The sequence below is a fragment of the Corvus kubaryi genome, unplaced genomic scaffold (genome assembly GCF_017639235.1).
Source record: "Corvus kubaryi isolate FWS band 111438036 unplaced genomic scaffold, C.kubaryi_AGA036_p1.0 132, whole genome shotgun sequence".
Classification (NCBI taxonomy): domain Eukaryota; kingdom Metazoa; phylum Chordata; class Aves; order Passeriformes; family Corvidae; genus Corvus; species Corvus kubaryi.
Window position 1 is genome coordinate 7,523,796 of NW_024580666.1, and position 13,298 is coordinate 7,537,093.

General features: G+C 39.5%; 1 long non-coding RNA gene across 1 annotated transcript in view; it reads left to right on the plus strand.

Annotated features, from left to right (window-relative positions):
- The window catches only part of LOC121666253, a 51,100-nt gene extending 44,323 nt beyond the window's left edge, over positions 1 to 6,777 (plus strand). Inside the window, exon 3 of the long non-coding RNA XR_006016633.1 lies at positions 1,218 to 6,777. This is a non-coding gene — a long non-coding RNA (uncharacterized LOC121666253). The remainder of the gene's footprint in view (positions 1 to 1,217) is intronic.
- Positions 6,778 to 13,298: the final 6,521 nt, after the last annotated feature.

A 13,298-nucleotide genomic window follows, 5' to 3' on the forward strand; every position in this document is an offset into this window, starting at 1 on the left:
AGAATCTCATGAGACCCATAGAGGCTTTACCTTGCTAATTTCTCTTGTTTTTATGGATTTTTTTCAGCAACCTGAAATAGTAGATCACTTCGGTGAAATACATGCCTGAAATATTTTGGATTTTAATTAGCCCCAGATCTTTGTCTGTATGCAGCATTTGTAGTTTTCTACTGGGGCACCTTTCCATGGGAAGAAGCACCTATTGGGTCCGTGTGTGGAACCCAGAATGAGCGCAACCCACCAATGGGCAGAGGCCTTTCTAACTACTGTCTGTCCACAAAACTGAAGACGAAGACTTTGAGTGCCTATGTTATGTTTTTGTATCTGTCTAAAGTAGAGGCTACGTGATCCCTCACAAGGAGGTTTGAGCATACTCTGAGCTAACTGGAAGCCATCTGACAAACCAGCATGGCACCAGGACTAAACTAGCATGTCCTGCTCTCAGCTGAGATTTATTTGCTTGGGCTTAGTGCCCTGCTAACCACAGCTGTGGGTTTCTTGTCAGCTTAGAACTACAAGCAGAACAAGCTCAAGTCTCTCTAGCTGTAGGGTTTTAGTGCTTATGAACAGTGCCAGCACTAGAAATTTGAATGTTTCTACTTTCTGTCCTCAAAACAAACCACAAGGTGAGTTGCATGCCTTCCCATTTACAGCCCCTCCATCAGGAAGCCCAGAGTGTCTTTTAGTCTTTGTAATCTTTGTGTTGTTCTAAGAAAGTCATCCTTTATGACATTAAGTATTCTTTTCCTTTGCAATCCTTTTGTAGTTGAAGAGATAGGGATTTTTCTAGCTCATTAAAAAGAAAAGCAAACAAACAACAGAATTATAGAAGATTAAGAAGGACTAGCTGAGGAGAGACTTGGAAACTCATGAGGAAGAAACAGATGTTTCTTGGAAATGTCTTCAGATTATTTAATCTAGGTCTCTGATCTGGAGGCTGGCTCTGTTTTAAGAATATCTCGTTGGGAATTTTCCCTGTGAAAACATATTGCTGGAAAATGGCTATTTGTTAAAACTAAGCCCTGCATTTAGCAAACTATGAAGGGCCTTGGGCACAACGGTCCTTCTCTGGCTTCTGGTTCAATCCATTCTGAATGAAGCTGGGTGGAAAACTTTAACAATGGTCAGCACTGGCCTACTGTGAGGAGGCTATCACAGCTTTTGGCATACGTCTTCTTCGTTTATCATCTTCATGCTGTTTGGTTTTGTAGTTACAGGCTCTGTGGGTGATAGATTCATGACATTTGAGAGTATGGGGTTATGCTGCCTGCTGAAGAGTTAAGTGAGTTCTGTTCTCCCCTTTTTCACTTTGCACCTTTTCTTTTCACACTCAGATACCTGCTACTGTTGAAATGGGTAAATTTCAAACTTGTAACAGATAAATTTGAGTGACAAACTGGGATGCTTTTCCCAGCAAAATTTGAGATGAGAGCTCAACAGTTTTTTCTTTCCATTCAGAATTGCTCAAGTGTTTGACTAAGCTTCCTAACTTTGAACAAGGTGGGAGTATTGAAAGAATAACCAGTTATGCTTTTTTTTTTTCTGATTTTAGCTTGAAGTAGGTATAAGAAGAGCATATGAAAATGGAAATTGGTTCACAAAAATGTTTCCACAAAAAAATCTCTGTTTTCATTTGGTTTTCTTTTTTTTTTCAGATATTTCATTGATGTGCTTTCAAGGCACGCAAGTTTTTCATTTTACATGAACTGCTATCATTTACAGACACCTCTGAAATTGCAAAAAGCACTCCAAAATGTATTGACCTTATTGCTAAGGGGATGTTCAGATAATTTTTCTAGCTCGCAAAAAAAGCAGACAAAAGTTCCTGTTTTCCACTTCTCTGTAAAGTCATGGAATCCCTTGGGTTTGCTTGGGGCAGGATCTAGTCCTGAATCTAGAGGTACAGTATGAGTTGTGTGGTACTTGGGCACCTTTGCACACCGGATCAGTGAGAGAGGGCAACTGAGAATGTTGGATGCTGTCCGATACCTCTATGTTGGTGCCCTCCTTGCTATTTTAGACGAAATATTCCTGTGGCCTATTGGAGGGTAGTGGAACAACCCTCCTTAGCTGTAGAGGGGTAGCTATTTCCCAGAATGAGACAAGTTTGCCTTTGAGCAAATGCACACTGTTTATTATGGGGAGAGCCATTTTATTTGGCTTGCAGGTTTTGTGCTGGTAGCCAGTATCTCATGCTACTGGAATAGGATGGCATTTGGAAGATCATGTTTTCTGCTTGTAAAGATGGTATAATGACTTTGCAATGAATGTCTCTGAAATTTCTAACACCTGTTTTTCGAATCCTATAGAGAAAATGATGAATGTGTTTTATTGTTCATGCTTCAGGGGAAGAGATGGGGACTCTCATACCAGTAGGGGAAAAGCTTACCAAGGGATGAGAAAACGGTTCCATTGTCTATGAAACAATGAAAATGTGTCTTGTAACAATGCAAGGTTTTCCAGGAAAACCAACAATTACAAAATAACATATTTGCACTTTTCTGCTTCTTCTGGACAGATACCTTACATTTTGAATGTCTTTCATTAAAACTGATGGAAAAGTGATTATAATTTTTTTTTAAATCTAGAGGCAGTTTTCTAAATTCTTTGTTTTCTAGATGATTTTTACATTACTCAGCCATGGGAAATATTTTGGTGGGGAGGATGGAGAGAAGGAAAGGAGGAAGTTCCTCATTTTTACTTCTGTGACTTTTGTTTTTGTTCCTGTTGTTGCAGTGGGTCATATGAACGGGTCACTCATTTGTCTCCCTTGAAAGAATTTACCAAACTGTTGACATTTGCTGAATTCGCAATACCCTCTGCTCCACTGTAGTTGCCTCTGCAGCAATGGAAGATGATACAACAAATAATTTATTACTTCAAATGAGTTATAGAATCATAGGTTTGTGTTGAAAGGGACCTTAAAGATTGTCTAGTTCCAACTCCCATCTGAATGAAGGAAGGAAGCAAATAAGCAGCTAGAATTGGCTTTGTTTCTTTATTATTAATTATTTTCTACTGATCAAGAAAACCATTAAGGGGAGCATGACCTGGGTATTAGACAGAGGACAGAATCAGCAACATGTACCAGAGATGAACTGATAACCAAGTTCTTCACAGTCTGCTCAGATGTGATTCCTTCTTCTACACCATTTTTCCTCCTTTTCCTAGTTCGACCATGCTCCCTGGTCAAGACAGAGCTTGGAAAAAAAAAAAAGAAATCCTAAGATTGATTTAGAAATGCGTAAGCTGTAAGGAAAACATTCATTAAAGTGTGGTGCCAGCAGCCTTGTCCCTCCTCACAGTGCTGAGACAGTTGCGGGGCCGGGATCGTGGCCCTTAGCTTTGTCTTGTAATCCTTGCAATCCCATTATGTGTCAATGCTCTCATGATGTGAGTGAAGATAATTAAAAGTGACTGGGTGAGAAAAGTTCCATCTTTGTGGAAAAACTGCAGCACACAAAATTTGGTTTTCTTTGTTCCCCACTGGAACAAAAGAGACATTCAAAACTGCTCCTAGGGGAAAACCCTGAATTAGCCTAATCTGGGTTTGAAAACCCTTAATGAGTTTAAGCCAGGCCTTGAATCTGTGTTTTCTTCACTAAAGAAGGTCCTGATACTCTGTTGGTTTCGGTAGCAGAGGGTGGTCTTGCTCCATCTTAAAGAATGATGATTTCTGGATTTTGCTGCTGTGAATATGCTCCTTTATACAGAAAGAATTTTTATAATTTTTTTTTATCAAGAGATATTTGACCTCTCTCAAGACATTACTCAAGACAGTTTAAATTAATAAAGAACAAAATGCATGCCAAACTTGCTCAATAGTTTCTTTGTGCTGGAAGTAACTGTCAAATGTCTAATAATTGACCAAACCCATATGAAGCACTATGTAACAAGGTCAGGGTAATGGATGTACATGAACTCGGGAGATGTTTTTTCCATCTACCTTCCCCTTTGATCACAGGTGTGTTCTGTCATTCCACTCTAGTAACCAAACAGATTAGCTCCTAAAATGAAAAATGGCTTGAAATTTGATATGTGACCCAGTGTCCAGGCCAAAATGAAAGGAGGAGGGAGAGAAGGAGTTATAAATTATGCTGTCTTCATATTGTGACACTGGCGGCATAATTTTCTACAAAGGAGATAATCTTTCCTCATTATTCAGCTGGCCAATGAGGTGCACAGTTTTTGCCAGAAGCAGGAAAAGTCCCTATAAAGAATGTGTCAAGTTATAGTTTGCCAAATTAAAGAGCAGCAGAAAGAAAAATGTCTGCTATCTTGATATCTGCAATATGGTCGCAGCTGGGTCACCTCTGTAGGCAAAGAATCTGTATTTGTGAATATTGAATGTGGTAAATGAGTTGGCTAAATGACTTTGAGAAGATGTGTTGTCCTGAATTATCTGTTATAAAGTTGTAACTGATCATAGGTTTGTGTTTTATCACATGCATAAAAATAAATATTACAGTATTCTTATCAAATGTGCAGGAGTGATGGGTATGGAGAATGCTGACTGCAATTAATTACATGAGCTCTGCTACTCTCCACTGGTTGGCTTGGTTGTTGTTGTGGGTTGTTTTTTTTTTTCCTGAAGTAGAGATGCCTATGATTAGCCTGCATCTTTTGCTTTCAGAAAAGAAAGGCTCTGAAGTCTATGCTCACTGCTGTGGCTCTTTTAATTGTGAATGTATGCAGTGGTTGATATTAAAGTAAGCAAGCATTGCTGGAAATCTAAAGGAAACTTCTTAAAGCCCAATATTTGTTTCAAGAGCTAAAATATCCTGGTTGAGATTGTTGTCAAATTAATTTTGAAAACATTTCTAGATGTCATTTGTAATGCTTTTCAAAGTGGAATTTGTTAGGTGGAGTAATTTTGAGATAATGGATAAATGAAAGAAGATCCAGTGTATGAAAAGATGACAAAACACTCTCCTATTTGTCTGTGTTTTGTGGATTGGCATTGGGGGCTAAATTATAGCATGCACTGTAAATCTCAAGGCAAACACTGGGATCAGTGTGATTTACTTAGCTGCAAACTGTCAAACTCTCCCACCTTTATAACAGTACAGGCTTTGCATATTCAAAGAAACCAGCGAGCTGCAATTCACTGTTTGCAGCAAGCAATGGTAAATCAATTTTTCAGCAAGACCAGTACATAAATCAGTGAACAGTATATTCCTTTGAGACTCTCAAAACTGCACAGGAAAGCCACTCTAAATCCAGATTAACTGTGATCCTGATTTATGATTGAATCAAACAGCCAAAATCTATTTTCAGTGATCTGAAATATTAGATTCATTCAACTTATCTAGGTGACAATCTTATGGCTTTCCACTGGTGCTGTTTATTCATTTTTCTGCATATATATAGGAGCTCAAAGTATGCTTTGCTCTGTGTGTGCATATGTATGTTCTACATTTGTAGAAGGTTACTGACATTTGATTGAAATACGCAATAACCTGCCTGTTACTGTGGAGACGCTGCATGGGTGCTCTTTTCCTTCCCTTCATCCTTTTGCTGTGTTTTGTACCTGTTGTTTACTGTAGTCCATGCTTGAACATTGAAGCTGGAACCCTTACAAAAGAAGCAGGTGACCCAGGTCTTTCAACTGGACTAATGGAACAGCACCATTGCAGTCAGCAAACTTTGTTTCGCCTCATTGGCGTGGCTTTCAATACCACGTGTATTGTTACTGCTACATGCCCTGCCTGGCTGGCTGTCATGACTGACTGGTTCATCATCCTGTGCTTCCTGCTGATCACTTAGTGGAGAGCTGCACTGGAGCTGCATCAGGACTGAAAACAATGTAAACTGGGTGGAGGCAAACTAAAAAGAAAAATACTTTGTGAGCATCTCTCATGAATGAAAATACGCAGGTGGTCAATGGCTGGTTGTAGTCAAAGATGTGGATGTGGTTGTAGAGTTTCAACTGGAGTAAAATTATTTTTACATTAATAATATGAATCTGAGTGAGATTTTAAAGACGGGAGAAAAATAAGTTAGTCTGCCTTTAGCTGGACAGCTGTAGTGAACTCCCTTACTTTTCAGGGATCAAACCACTGAAAATATAACTTTGGAACACCACATGCTAGATATTCCTAAGTACTATGTTAAATACTCTTATTCACGATTGTTCAGCTCTCAGCTTCTCTGAGCTGCAGAAGTGGGGGATGAGCATGGCCATGTGGCTTTCTATCAGCCAGGAGGTGAGCAGGCATCTGTCTTTGCCCTTGGTTGGAAGTAGTGTGCAGTGGAAATGCACTGCAGCAGCCTGGCCCAAGGCACCTCCTCTGCAGGTAATTCATATAGCAGTGGCCTTACTGCTGATGTTTTTCAGGACAGGAGTATCAAGAGGTGATGCTTATTATGCATTGCCTGACAGGAACTGACTGTATACAAACAAAAACATCTCTGTTAAAGAAAGAATTTAAAAAATCTGAAAGTCAAAAGCAAATATTTGTTCATGGTACACAAAGTTATCAATAACTATATACACATACTGAGGACAAAGGACAGTATAATGGTTTGTTCTTGACAGTAGAAATTCACCTGTTTGGATTATGCATAAAACGAATCAACAATCTAAGGAATTATAGAAGCAGTGTATCTCCAAACTTTGGATAGATAGCTTTTGCCAAGATTGCAAAGGTAAGACTAGCCATAAATTACAGTGCAAGCAGATTTGAGTATATTATATATGAGAAAGTTATTAACTTTTAACTGAACAGGCTTATCTCCTTCCACAGAAGACTAATCAAAACATTTCAAGACTTTTGTGAGCAGAAGAAAAATGTGTTTTTTCTACATACTTCTAGCTAGACTTGTAGTTAGCTTGTCTTTTAATTTATTCCAGAATATTTTTGTTACTATTTAGCAAAAATACATGTTTATGTTTGACCTGGAACTGGTATGTGGCTCTGCTTTATTAACTAGAAATTCTGATTTGGGACTTTGCCACCTTAATACCTGCTTAAGTAGACTTGGGCTGCAGATTGAATTCCCCATCTAAACCCACAGTCTCCATCTCCCAGGGCTGTTCTTTTTTGGAGGTAACCTCTGTACCTGGCATGTCTATACCTTTCTTGATCCTCAAAAACCTAAATATATCTCATCTCTCTGTTCTTTTGTAATTTCTCATTTCCCCAGGTTTTGGTTTATTCTTAGCTGCCAAGGTTTTGCTTTCCCTCAGGAAGGGAAGGGGGAAGCTTTCTGACCCTGCTTTTTAATAGATATAATCACTATTTTTTTCTGAAAAGAAGGGTGCAAGATGGTAAATCCAATTTACTAAGGGATATCACTACAAAGTCTACAGTACAGGCTGACTTCTTTCATCAGGGCCAGACCTTGCTCTAGAGGTTGTCAGTAGGAAGAAAGAGCAGTTGCTCCTGGGCGAGGCACCTAGAAACAGCAGGCTGAGTTTTTTCTTGGTATTTTCAATTTCAGTGTTATCCAACTTAGAGCTGCCTAAGTCTAGGTGAGGCATTCACAAGGCAGTTTGAGTGTCCTTTGTTATCACATCTCAGTTTTGAGGGGATGATTTCTGTCCTGCTGATGTGATGCTGGACACAGGGTTTAATCCCTTTTCATTTTCTTATAAAATGTCTCCTTGCATTCACTTGTACTGTGCACTAAATTCTGGTCTGTGGGGCTGGAGTAAAGACCCAGAAACATTTGACTCTTCCCCTTCATTTCCTTCCATCCTTTTATTTCCTTGCCCTGTTAGAAACTGTCCCTCGTTCCTGGATGAAGGCAGGTGGGAAGAAAATGATGGGAAAAGCCTGGAACTAGGCAGAGGTAAAAAAAAATTAGATACCCCTTCCCAGGAGTGAATGAGACTTCAGAGAGTATAAACAGCTTGTGTTTTGAAGATCTCTTCTACCCAAACCTGCTCAGTTGTCACCTGCACAATTTATTGGAAATACCGTTCCTCATGTTCAAATTAATCTTTGAAATTGCTTTCCTGTGTACTTTTTCTACTTCTGCCATATTCTCTATGACTTGACACCTTGACAATTTGTTTGTTTGTTTGTTTTATTTGGATCTCGCAGAGGGATGGGCTATCTTTGTTGTGAAGCCAAAATGTAAATGTCTGGCTACTACTTTGATTTCTCGGCTTAGAGTGCTGGACCAGGGTAGGAGAGGATGCAGTGTATATGCCACATTTATTTTGAACCATCTAAAGAAGTTTTAAAGTATGGATCACAGATATAAGCCAGACATATGTGGAGAAATATGAGTACAGTGGGTTAAGAATTAAGCTCTTGATTTTCTTCTTGACCTACAATTATATTTAGTATTTACCTAGAATCTAAAACCCAGCACTTTTCTGCTGCCTTGTTCTAACATATGTAAAATCTTACACCATGATTGCAAAATTCTTGTTTTATGTGCATTGGACATTGAACTGGCTGCAATACAAATGCCCTATCACTGCCACCTATGAATGAACACCAGCACCATATGCACATGTCAGAGTCACTGTTTGTTCAGATGTGTAGTGGGAGAAATAAGCATGATTAGGCAAACTGGTGCTTTTCAAACTGTTGAGTTGGAAGGTGTCTAACAGGATTAGAAAGCTCATTGAGGAGCTTGGTATAACCTTTGAAAATTCGGGCCAGCCTTGGAAGCTGGCAAGTGTGCCTAGACTATTTACAGTGCTGGGTGTTTAACTTTGTCAGAACAAAGAGGGAGGCAGTCTGAATAAATGCGATGCTCCCTTACTACTGTAACTTGGAAAATAATTTAGGGTTTGCTGTAAAATCTTTCATAGTCCCCTGCTACTGAATGCCAAAATCTTCAAAGGACAGTCTAGTAGGATCATACGAGGTTTTTAAAGGAGCTTAATTATATGATATCCAGATAAACCTCTAGCAGGATTTCCAGGAAGCTTAGGTATCAAATTTCCATTGGAATACATTAGAATAAGAGGGATCTGGATTCATTTTGGAAGAATTTCTTCTTCACTTACTTGATTCTGTGGTATTAGTAAGGGGAGAGTTTGGTAGCCTCATAGTGCTGAATTCTGCACAAATGCAAGAGAAAGGAGTCCTTCTTTGCCAATGCAGTAATCAGAAGAGGCAGGGAACGGGTGAAGGAGGGCACAAAATAGAAAGCAGACTTCCCAGGTAGTGTATGATGCTCCAGTGGAGTCTGGTTCACTTCTCTAATACCATGACCTTGGCTGCTGGTGAGTCTACAGTCTCTGCAGGCCCTCTGAAATCTCAGTGCAGCTGTGAGGCAATTATGCCTTTTGAATTTGTTTGCCATGGGTATTTAAGGAAAAAACTTAGGTTGTAAATTGGTTTTTCTTCCTCAGTGCTTAGCTATTCCGTCAGGTGGATTAAAAAAAGCCATTTTCCTTGGTCTGCACCAGGTGAGCAGAGACTGTGGTAAATTGTAGCCACCAGGCTTGTTTTCCTGCTCTCCATGACCATCACCCAGAGGAGGAGCTGCCTGTTGTAGAAGCTGTAATCACAGCAAGCCTTGACCACCCTCTCTGAGTACTGAGGAGCTGAATTTGGTGCATTGTCTAAGGCAGACGTGCTCATGCCACACAAACGACTACAGCTGTTGGGTGTCAGCTTCCAATTTCAAAGCCTCCAGCCCTCCTGGGGAAGGGCAGGCACTCTCTTGCTTTGGGAGGTTAACAAACTTTACCATTCCCCAGGAGCTCTGGAGGTCAGTCTTTCATCTGGATGCCTTGATGGATCAGACTGCCTCCCCCACCTTTCTCTTCTGTCCCTCTTTTCCTGGGGATTGTAGAAGACCATAAAATGCTTTGATAATTAAGCAGGGAAAATTTCCACAACCCATAAAACATAAAAGGTAATACTAAGCCCAATTTAGCTCTCAAATACCTTTCAAATAACTTGTATTTAATGCATGGTAAAGGTGCTTGGTCAGTGCTCTTGAACAAACAAATCTCAGAGCCTGGTTTATAATGTTGTGTGTCCTGGCTGACTGTAGCCATTCTGAGAGCATTCCTTGGTTCAGGTTTCCATCATAAACTGCAATGTGGGAACCAGCAGAGGTAAAATAAAGAGCTGACCTGAAACTTTGCCCAAACCACAGACTGGACATAAATTGTTCTTTGGAACTTTGAAATAAGTTTTGCTTGTTTATATAATCCTTCTCAGTCAAGACTGCAAGAAATTTGGTAAAGACTGGCACTTGCAGCAGACACAGAGAGAAATTTGTGAGTCTGGAAAAAATTGGAGAATAGCCTGAACAGTGTTTGAAAATGACAGATGGCGTTTAGTAGTAATTATGTCAGATGAGTTTGGTTAGAAATTACAAGAAAGCATTCACAAAAGTCAGTGGCACCTGCTGGGCTCTTCAAAACTTTCAATGCAGGACAAATTAATGGAAACTGAGCATGGACTACTTCAAATTTAAACCATTGTGTTTCACATACCTCTGCCATGGGTGGAAATGGCCATCCTGAGACCCTGTTTTATGGCTGGCCTATAATTGAATTGCAAACTGCTCTTAATATTTTGGGCCCAGTATGTGTTATGGGTAAGGTAATGTGTTCGGCCTGTTCAGCTTTACACTGGCCCATGCTTGGAATGTAGTCACATACCTGCACAGCAAGGAGCACCCACCAGCATCTGGGTCAATGTACGAAAGAGCCCAGAAGAAGCCATAGAAGACCTTGAGAGGTAGAAGCAGCCTCACGCATTTGGCCGTCTCCTTTCATACTCTGAGTGGTGGAAAAAACACCAGCGTGTCTAGAACCGTCGTTTTGCAACTCCCGCAGACAGTCTTTGAAGTCAGGAGGAAATTTGCTTTCCAATGGGAATACCACTGATGGGCTGGGATATTTGTGGCGCAGAAGATCTCAACTATTTTTTTTTTTTTTAAAAGAGCAAGGTTCCATATTTCTATGAACTAGCCATTACCAGCCTTGGGTTGGAGAATGTGGAGCTACGGTAAGAAGATGAGAGCATAACAATGACGAGGAACAGAGGTCTGAAGTGGGGGATCCACATTAGAAGGATAAAGGAAATAGGAGATATGGGGCCAGGAATTCTGGCTATTGAGATATTGGAATTTTTTCTCTCCTTACTCTAATGAGAGATTTCTTACAGCAGCCCACGTGATAACTTGTTTCTATGCTGTCTAGTTAGATGTTTGCAAAGCCAAATTAAGGTGCGAGTGTTAAACTCTTACGCTTTATGTTGTTTGAAATCTGTTATCCTTGGAGTCCTTTTACAGTGCTTCCAATGATAACTTGCTTCAGATTTCCTTGTTGCAGAGCTGGCAGCAGGCACTCTCAGTGGAGACCAATGTTGCTTGCAAGGTAGAGGTTCACTCCCTTAGATTTAGGTTGACTAATCTGCCTAAAATAATCATCTGTGTTATAACATCCTGGCCTGATAATTCAAAGACAAAATACAATTCCCTCTGCCTTTAAAATTAATTTTGTTATTTTAGGAAAGGTTATAGCAGTGTCAGGATCACCTCTTGCAAGAATTGTGTCAATTCCAGAAAGAGTGCACTTAATGGAAAGCCTAATTTCCTCAGCTTTTAGTTAGACTATAACGACTGGACAAGATTAATATGTGAGTCGGCCTTTATTTCCTGAAGCATACATTTATTTCTGTGTTTTGAGAGGGAGGTACCATATTTGTATGAACCAGCAGCTGCCAACCAAATCTCTAGCTGTGCTTCCATAAACTGCCAGACATTTTCAGCAGTGAATTTCAAGCGAGATGAAGCTCAGGAGAGGCTAGGGAATATTTGAGTGTGTGAGTGAGACTGATAGCATTTTCTTTTTAAAATGAAACATTAAAGGAGATAAATATTGTGCTCCAGGTGCATGTTGAATGACTGTAACCCAGGGTTTACAGTCAGAAACCTAATGCCCCAAACAACCATCAAAGCTGGCCAGCTGAGTTGGGTGATGCTTCTTACGTGTATGCTCAAGCACAGCCATTTAGTCAGGGATACCGTTGTTTTAAAGACTGTTAAGTGAATTTGGGAGAAAAATGCATTGCAGATGTCTTTTTTTTTTTTTTAATTAAAAAAAAACAGGAGCTTTTTGCTGCTGTATGTTGAAGGACTGGAGGTTAAGACCTTTTACATCCTCTAATATAAGTTATTGCTTCATCTTAAAATGAACTTCATATGCTTCGAATGATCCTAGGTCATTTCCTCTAGACAGAAATCAGCATGGTGTCTAAGTGAGGATAATTAGAAGTAGGGGCAGGCATAACACAGTGAAAATTCAATCCTAGTTAATTTTAAGGAGCAAGATAGTAAAGAATTTAATTGAACATAACATATTTCAAAAGGTTTGGAAATGAGTGTTGGATAAAAAGGAAATTGCAGTAAAATTGCATAAATTTTCTTTAAAGTTTTGTTAATAAAGCCCTACAGGTATAATGGCTTAAGTATACCTGTGCCCCTGTACTTTTTACTTTTCAGATCTCCAACTAATCAAAGTTTTATTGTCACTGCCTGATATATGTACCTCTCCTTGCACTGAAGACACTGTCAAGATTTCTGTGGGTTGGGATGATATTAAAATCAGATACTCTTCTCTTATGTAGCTGGAAAATGTTGAAGAATTTTAGCGCTAAGTTCAGTAGAAATGTTGGTCTCAGACTCAGGTCTGGGACCTGATGGGTCCTTACAGAAGACAGGGCTTCAGCCCAGGAAGGGTAATTGTGGTTTCTTCTGTCCTTGGTGGGAAATGAGATTGTCCAAGAAGTTGATAATGTCTAAAATAACTCCATGCTGTTGATCTCTCCTTCTAGAGAAGAATCTCTCTATTAGGCTTATAAGCCTGATTTCCATTTCCCCTCATCTCAGCCCCCAGTCCTGATCTCTGTCCTGAAGCAACGTAGACAGCACAAATGGAACTTCCCAACAAATTAGCAATAACTTAGCAAAGGCAGGCATAATAATCAGTTTTTTAAAATAGGTTTTTTAGTGTTATGATTTTTCATTGAGTGTCAAAAATGTGTTTATTTTGTTCATTGGTTAGAAACATTATAGATCTGCTTCACAGATAAGTGGAAAAAAAATACATGGTTCAGATGTCACTTTACACTTTTCATCTGAGTGTTTTCATCTGCCGAAAGCATAAACAGAGAGGGTCATTCAACAGAATTTCAGTATCACTCAGCTTTGATTAAAATCTTTGCTTACATTCTTTTTTTAAACAGTCCTTTTTATCTATGGAAAATCTTACGGACCTTTACAAATGATATACAACAGTACCATATTACTAGGTACATTAAAATGCCACTATCTCTCTAATCACCATGAAATCAGGCATCTTTCCCTAATTA